This window comes from Setaria italica, chromosome I, assembly GCF_000263155.2.
Source record: "Setaria italica strain Yugu1 chromosome I, Setaria_italica_v2.0, whole genome shotgun sequence".
Classification (NCBI taxonomy): Eukaryota; Viridiplantae; Streptophyta; class Magnoliopsida; order Poales; family Poaceae; genus Setaria; species Setaria italica.
In genome coordinates, this window is record NC_028450.1 from 10,954,462 (window position 1) to 10,963,230 (window position 8,769).

Sequence of the window (8,769 nt, forward strand, 5' to 3'; positions counted from 1 at the left end):
TTCATTGTACTGTTTCCAAGGATGCCACATCATCCCATGAGGTGTATTCTCATGAATGAAATAGGGAGTCCCATTGCACAGTTTCATTTCACTATTTCATAGGATGCCCATGACATTTAATTGTGAGGCATGTGATTCGATCTGATTAGATGAAATGAAACTCTATAGCTCCCAATGCAAGTTTCAATAGGTTTCATAGTATTGGAAACCCTGTATACACAGTTTCATCCTGATGAAACTTCTTCCCTCTCTCACTTCATAACTACCATGCCATATCATCACATATGCTGATGTGTCACCATATTTAATGTACATGAAACCTCTATGAAACTCCCACTGGGATTAGCCCCGTGGTCCGAGAAGCTCGTCGTCCAGCCGGAGGCCGATGTCCCACACCTCGCAGGAGTACATGCAGTTGGTGTACTGGTCCGAGACCCTCGGCTAGCACACCATCGGCACGCCGCCGGCCATGCTCTCAGTCGTCGAGTTCCACCCGCAATGCATCACGAAGCACCCCACGGCCGAGTGCCGCAGAACCTGCTCCGACGAGATTCTCCCTGATGCACCATAGGAATGGTTGACCGCTCACCGCGAGGCCCCATGCGAACTCGCCAGCTGCTCTGGCGTCACCACTGTGAGGCTGCCGAAGTTGAAGTACGGAGTACACGACGGAGAGCCGCTCCTGTGTGTCCTCTGTCCAGCCAGGCCAAGCACTCGGTGTCCTGCTTCCAAAGGCTCTGAGGCCGGTCGAATAGTTGTCGCTGTTGAGGTTCTTGTTAAGGATGGAGCCTAGGGGGCCGATGGTGTAGATGCGCGGCTACTCGGCTCGGAGCGCGGCGAGGACATCGGCCTCGAGGCCATCGACGGTGTTCAGGATGAGCACGCCGGCCTGGGTGCACTTGTTGGACTCCTCGTCGTAGAAGCGGCACTACGGGAAACACTAAAGTTGCCGAGTCTAATTTTTTCGCCGAGTGCAATAATACGGGCACTCGGCGAAGGCCCCGTTTGCCGAGTGTATTCCTTATAAAACTCGGCAAACACAATACACTCGGCGAAAATATGATTTGCCGAGTGCCAAATAAAAAAACACTCAGCAAACTCATGGGGACACTCGGCAAATATAATACACTCGGCGAACTCTTGAGCACGTGACCTGCACGTGCGCCGTCCGGTGGAGCCCATGACGGACGTTAGTTCTTTGCCAAGTGTCGACGGGGGACACTCGGCAAAGCTCCAAATATGCCGAGTGCTAGGAGGGACACTCGGCAAACTTTAGTGTTTGCCAAGTGTTGTGATTGGACACTCGGCAAACATGAAGGTTTGCCGAGTGTTTTTTGACACACTCGGCAAAACTAAAATTTTTTTCCCTCCTCCACCCTCCAAACTTTTTATACTCCACATGTATGACATTTGGCACTGCATGGTAGAAGGTGGACTATTTATTGACATGTTTGCTATATTTAATCAATTAATTTCATTTAGAGTAATTTGTTGATTTAAGTCAAATTTGAAATGCAGGTGATTGGAATAATGGAATAATATAAGTGGAAAAATCATATTCATGTTAGTGAGTCCAAATTGAGGTCTCACCCGGAAAATGAAAAGAAATTTCGAATATTTTGTTAAGGAAACACGACTACGAACGTGTGGCCAAATGATTTTTTAATTCTCAAAAATACAAACGAAGTTTGAAAATCACGAGATTTTCCAAGATGCTATGATTTCATATGCAGAGGCTGTGGTAAAAAATTTAAAAAGGTTTCGCACAAATTTTGACATATGATGCTAGGATTCGTAGAAGTTGGAAGGATCTGGTAAGATTTTGAGTCGAATCGATACTTAAATTTGTCATTGAGTTCAAATTTATTTTTATAGGCCATAGAGAACATAAATTGGTTCATGTCAAATTTTGGGAATTTTTCGGATCCGTTTGGTAATTTTTATTTATTAATTGCAAGTATATGAATTTAATAGATATAAATTTAATATGAGCTATAAATCCATGAAATAATGGAATAATATTACTTAAAAAATGAAATACGCAATGTTTAGTGAATTTGACTAGGTTTTTGCAAAGTTTACATACTTTTAATTACTAAAACTACTTTGGACATGAAATATCAGTACCGATTTGCTGAGTGTCACGGTGGGGCACTCGGCAAAGAACATGTTTGCCGAGTGTCATCCCTCGGACACTCGGGAAAGCTCGTCGCGGGTCCGTGTGTCAGCCTCAGTCCAAGCCTCAGTTCAAAATCCGAAAAAAAAATTTTGCCGAGTGCACCTGATCTAGCACTCGGCAAAGGCTTTGCCGAGTGCTAGATCATGGGGCACTCGGCAAAGCTAGACCATTAACCCGGACTTAGTCCCACACGCGGACACACAGGCACACGCACAGGGACACGCACGCGCCGCCCGCCCGCGCCCCAGCGCCGGCCCCCGGGCCCCGGCCGCTGACCCGCTAGCCCCCCGGCCCCCGCGCGCGGCGCCCCACAAGGTGCCGCCCTCGCACTGCCACTGGCCGGCCCCTGCGCCGGCCCCGGGCGCCCGACTCGCCGCCCCCGCGCTGGCTTCGGCCGGCCCCGGCCACCCCGCGCCGCCCCTGGCCGCCCGCCCGCACCGGCCCCAGCGCCCGCTCCGGTCGGCCCCGGCCGCCCCGCGCCGCCCCCGGCCACCCCGGCTCCCCTGTCCGTGGCCGTCGCCCCTCCGGTAAGTTTCCATGCCGCTACAAATTATAAATTAGAGTAGGTATGAAATTAGAAATTAGAAAATGTTGAAAAGACTAGAGAGGTGGTAGGATGTGGTAGGATTTTTTTTAGAAATTAGAGGCATGAAATTAGAAAATTAGAAAATAAAAATTAGAGAAGAATGAAATTAGAAATTAGAAAATGTTGAAAATAATAGAGGTGTGGCAGGATGTCTAGAGAGGTGGTAGGATTTTTTTCATAAATTAGAAAACTAGGATGTCTATTTGCTTGTGAAAATTCTTTGGTGTGGATGTATTTGTCGGCCATCGTGCCATCTCTTTGGTGAGATTGTGGTTGTTGGCCATCGTGCCATCTCTTTGGTGAGAATGTGGTTGTCGGCTATCGTGCCGTTTAATTTGTTGCAGGTTTTGGAAACCTCCCCATGCAGGGGAGTTGCTGCCGAAATTTTGACTTAAGCAGTGCTCTGTTTCTTTTCTTGCAGGAGAGGCTCACACATCCTCGGGTGGGATTAGGACCTATCTTTACCTAGTAGACAATATAGGAACGTGTATATGCAATGTGAATTTTGTATTACTCGCTTAAATGGTAGAGGATGGAGGATCGTCAGTGGATGTACACGGGTCGCACTAGTCAGAATACGTTGACCAATGAATGGTTTGACAAGACGAATGCTTTCTTGGAAAGGGCGTTTGCAAGTGTCAAAGGAGCTCGATCGACTTGGTGTCCGTGTAGCAAATGTGGAAACATGCGTCGGTAAACCAAGCTAGACATGGGCAAAAATTTGGTGAAGAACGGATTTACGTCAGACTACACCAGGTGGATCTACCATGGTGAATCTGACCATGGGAGAGAGGAGGTCTTGAGACAACGCATCGAGGAATTTGATGATGATGCCGGGGTGGGAGACATGTTAAATGACTATCATGAAGCACACTTCGAAGAAGCACGTAGGGAGGAGGAGCTAGAGGCTACCGCTAAGGCTTATTACGAAATGTTGTCTGCGGCACAGCAACCCCTTCACGGCCATACCAAGGTTTCTCAACTAGATGTCATTGCATGCCTAATGGATGTGAAGTCTCAGTTTACTTTGAGTCGAGACGCGTTTGATATTATGTTGACAGTTTTTGGAAGCTTGCTCCCGGTTGGTCACATCTTGCCAAAGAGCATGTATGAGGCACAGAAACTCCTTCGTGCACTTAAGATGCCATACGAGCATATACATGCTTGCTCGAAGGGATGCATCTTATTTAGGAAAGAGTATGCGGAAGCAAAATACTGTGTGAAGTGCGAATCGTCTAGGTTTCTAGAGGTAGACTGTGCTGACGGTCAGAAAAAGCAGCTCGCAATTCCTGTGAAGGTTCTACGGTATCTTCCTTTCATACCAAGGATCCAACGCCTTTTCATGACTGAAGAATCCGCGAAACAGATGACATGGCACAAAAACGGCTGTCACTATAATCCTGAGAAGCTGGTACACCCATCCGATGCTGAAGCCTGGAAAAGCTTTGATGCGATTTATCTTGCAAAAGCTCTAGAGGCCCGTAACGTACGCGTTGCGTTGGCAACTGATGGGTTCAATCCTTATGGAATGGCGGCCGCCCCGTACACCTGTTGGTCCATTTTCGTTATCCCCCTGAATCTCCCCCCTAGCGTCCTCTTTGAACGACATAATATATTCTTATCGTTGATAATTCCAGAGCATCCGGGGAATAATATGAGTGTGTACATGGAGCCTCTGATTGATGATTTGCTCCGTGCTTGGGAGGAAGGGGTATGGACATATGACCGATCCACAAAGACAAACTTCAAGATGCATGTTTGGTACCAGTACTCACTGCATGACTTGCCGGCATATGGGATTTTCTGTGGATGGTGTGTTCACGGGAAGTTCCCATGCCCAGTATGTAAAGCATCTTTGAAGTTCATTTGGTTGTCAAAAGGTGGCAAATATTCTTCGTTCGACAAACATCGACAATTCCTCCCTCCTGACCATCCATTCAGACGAGACATCAAGAACTTTACCAAAGATGTCGTAGCATAAGTGCAAAATTGAAGCATCCATTGCAAAGGCATACATTCTGGAGGAGGTGTCGAACTTCACATCAAAATACTACGCTGACAACCTTCCTAGAGTGCATAATCCACCTCCTCGTTACAATGCCAGCGAAGATGAATTGAGCCTTAGCATTTTCCGAGGGCAACTCAGAAGTGCAAGTGGTGCGACCCGCAAGACCCTAAACCATGAAGAGTGGCGTTCTATCATGTTGTATGTGTTGACCAACCTATCTAAGGTGGAGCCGTACATGATGTAAGTTCTCAACAAACTTGTTTCGAAGTAGTCACCATTCTCTTGCCTAAACGTATATTTCTCGTTGGTACAGGCAATTTCATCGTCAATTCTGGAGTAAATCAAGGCAACCGTACCCGCACGAAGCTGAAACTCTTCTCAAAGAGGGTGCGGGAAATGGAATGCCCGATTTCATTTCTTGGTTCAAACAGAAGGTACAATTTTATTTCTTCGGACATTCTCGTACATACGATTAATATAACGAACTGCCCTGTTTGAACTTGCAGGGCCGAACCGATGCGTCTATAAATGTCGAGTTGAGACAGGTTGCCGATGGCTGTGACTATAGGGTCAGGTCATTTGTCGGTTATGACGTCAACGGATATCGTTTTCACACAACAAGGCACGACCAGAGTCGGCCCAATCGAAGAACCACAAATACCGGAGTTTTCACGCCAGGCTCTGATGGGGTCGAGTACTACGGAAGAATTGAAGAAATATACGAACTCACTTTTGATGGGTGCAAACCTCTTAATCCAGTTATATTCAAATGCCATTGGTTTGATCCATCTGTCGTGAGACGGGCCCCTAATCTTGAGCTAGTCGAAATTCGACAGTCATCCAGGTTACTAGGAGACGATGTCTATATTGTGGCTCAACAGGCCACGCAAGTTTATTATTTGTCATACCCGTGCCAAACTGACAGCCGTCTTAAGGGTTGGGATGTTGTGTACAAGGTATCGCCACACGGTAAACTACCTGTACCAAACAATGAAGATTACAATATAGACCCCGACACGTACGAAGGAGAGTTATTCCAAGAAGATGGGCTCGAAGGGAGTTTTGTGATAGATTTAACCGAAGCGATCGGAATGGAAGTAGACAACGAGAGGGTTGCTGCAGAGGACGGTGGAGACGAGGTTCAGAATGTGAAGGACTTAGAATTACTTCAACGATTACAGTTAGCTAATGATAGTGATGACGACATTCCTCCTTCGGAGCATGGGCTTGACTATATCGACACGCGTGATAGTGATGATGAGACTTCTGATCCAGCTAATCCCGATCATGATGATTATTTCTAATACATGTATGATTCGTACTAATTTAGTTATAATTTAATTATAATTTGCATATCTTTGTAATTATGTTTTGTTTATCTATGCTGACTAGTTTACTCTTTTTAATTGTAGGTCATTGAGCAATGGTGGGCGGTATGAGGAAGCTCACGTCGATTTGCGAGAGACTGGCCGCGTCAGGGATTGGTTCAGGGTCAGGGTCACGTTCAGGAAGCGGTCGAGGGAGACGTCGAGGCAGGCCTCGACGTAGGGTTGAGGAGGAGGAGGAGGAGGTGGTCCAGAGGCCTCGAGGGAAGGGTAAAGCGGTGAGGCCCCCATCGCCTGAACCTGAGGTGGAGGAGGAGGAGGAGGAGGAGGAGGTACCTTCCGCACACGCCTCTGGGGATGACGAGGAGGAGGAGGCGGAGGAGGAGGAGCAGCAGGAGCAGGAGGGGGATGGGGAGGCAGGGGATGCCCAGTCCAAGATATGGTTGCGAGGTCCCTCATCCCTCCCGAAGTGGCCGATACCTGAGCATTTACGCCCGCTGATTAAACCGGTTGGGACCAAGTAAGTAACTTTAAATATTCTTAATAATGTTCTTATGTTGAAAGTTATGAAAAATACTAATTTATATTAATTACTTGTGCAGGAGTTGGATTAAGCTCAGTGGGGGTGACCACAACCGTAAGGCCAACGGGATCCTTGGCCTTTTGTGCAGGGTTCACTTCCCTGGCTTGGTGGTGTACGCCGGACAGCAGCAGCCGGCCTACACGTGGGACCACTACGTCGCCGCCCCCGACATCCCTGATCGTCAACAGAGGAGATTCCCCAACATAGCGGAGCAGGTCAAGGCTGAGCTGTGGGTAAGTACTCCTCGCACTAAATTGCTCAATACATCACCTACATTCGACATTCTTGAAATAATAACTGTATACGCGTCTATATGCAGGATTTCTATAGATGCCAGGAGGGATTCGAGGCCAAGGCGAAGGCCGTCTGTGATGTAGCCGCCAAGAAGCTCGTGAAGGACATGCATTACGAGGCGCGCATCCAGGCCATCATCGAATTCCACGCTCAATACAGACAGATGAAGGTTAGAAAAGAGGAGGCAAGAACAATGAACCTGACCAAGGACCAATTCATGAGGGTAAGTACACAATGTTGATACTTACTATTTAAGATTAATTAGGCTCAATTTCTTTTTCATATGTCACACGCTTGATGATGTAGGTGCCTCCGTGGTGGTGTCGTGCGCATATGCAGTGCTGGGAGAGGATGGTCGACGTGTGATTGGAGCCCGGGTGGTTGGAGAACCACCTTGCTTGCTGGCAGCGGCGTTTGCAGATGCCGACTGCACCACACCATCAAGGAATATAGAGAAAAATAGGTACGCAACTTCAATTCTTTATTCTAACATTCAGTTCTACATAATTCCTAATCATTTTGTATTTTTTGCCGCAGTCGGCGTCACATGATGGCCGACCTTGCTCCCAGCTCAAGGCATGGGTCCTCTCCAAAAAGGGCAAGGCAACGGCTGATATCGATTTCAACCCAGACGACCCGTCCGAGGCGTACAGCCACCCTAGCATACACAGTCGCGTCAGCGACTATACAAAGATGGCTAGGGAGGTTCACGGGCCAGACTTCGATCCGAGCTCCGAGGACATTGATGGAGAAATCGTGATGAGGGTGGGAGGAGGCAAGAAGCATGGCCGATATTGGATTGGCGATGGCGTAATCGACACGGCCTCTACTCCCACTCTCTCCCAGATCCGAGCTACGAGCACGGACTCGAGCCCGGCGATACGGCCATGACCCACCACTGCACCGTTCCAAATGGAGGCTCTCCAGGTTCTTTCTCTTCCATTCATCGTTCGTTTGTTGTTATACTTTAGCTTTGCATTATAACATTGCAATGAAATATTGTAGGCCCAGGTGGAAGAAGCAAGGAAGAAACAAGAGGAGATGGCGGCGCAGATGGAGGACATGCGGCGGAGGATGGAGGAAGAAAATCGGATTAGGATGGAGCAGATATTCCAGTACATGCAGAATTTTGCTTCGAGCATGGGTCAGTCTTTGCCTCCGCCACCGCCGATGCTGTTCCCTCCACCTCAGCCACCCACGACTACTCCTGTGAGTCACTTGACACATTGTGCTTAAGATTCAATACTTTAATTTTGACAACTTTAGATGTTAGCTCAGAATGTCCTATCCTATGTGCAGAATCAATCGGCGGCTTCGAATAATGAAGATCAAGATTTGTCGCAGTGGTCTCCTTGGCCTCCACGGAACTAGACTTGGTTGTGAACTTGGTTGAAACTAAATTGTGATTTGAACTTGGATTTATGGATTGTTTCATGCTTATGTTGAATTATGCCTGTGATGTTTATGAATAATGTTTCTAATGGTGGTTGTGAATTATGCATGTGATTGTTTATTACAAATGCCTGTGATGATGTGTATTGTGAATTGAGAGGGATCCGTTATACGTGACAAAACGGGCAAAAAGGGGGGTTCTGGGCACTTTGCCGAGTGTAACACTCGGCAAAAAGAAGCCTTTGCCGAGTGTTTTGGCTTTAACACTCGTCAAAGGGGCATATCCCAGGTCCAGGCGCACCCTGTTTGCCGAGTGTCATGGACACGGCACTCGGCAACGGGCCCTTGTTTGCCGAGTGTCAGGGACAAGGCACTCGGCAAAGTGCCCCTGTTGCTGACTGT

General features: G+C 47.7%; 1 pseudogene; it reads right to left on the reverse strand.

The window, feature by feature from the left end:
• Positions 1 to 342: 342 nt before the first annotated feature.
• LOC101774518 overlaps positions 343 to 8,769 on the reverse strand; it is a 9,536-nt pseudogene continuing 1,109 nt past the window's right edge.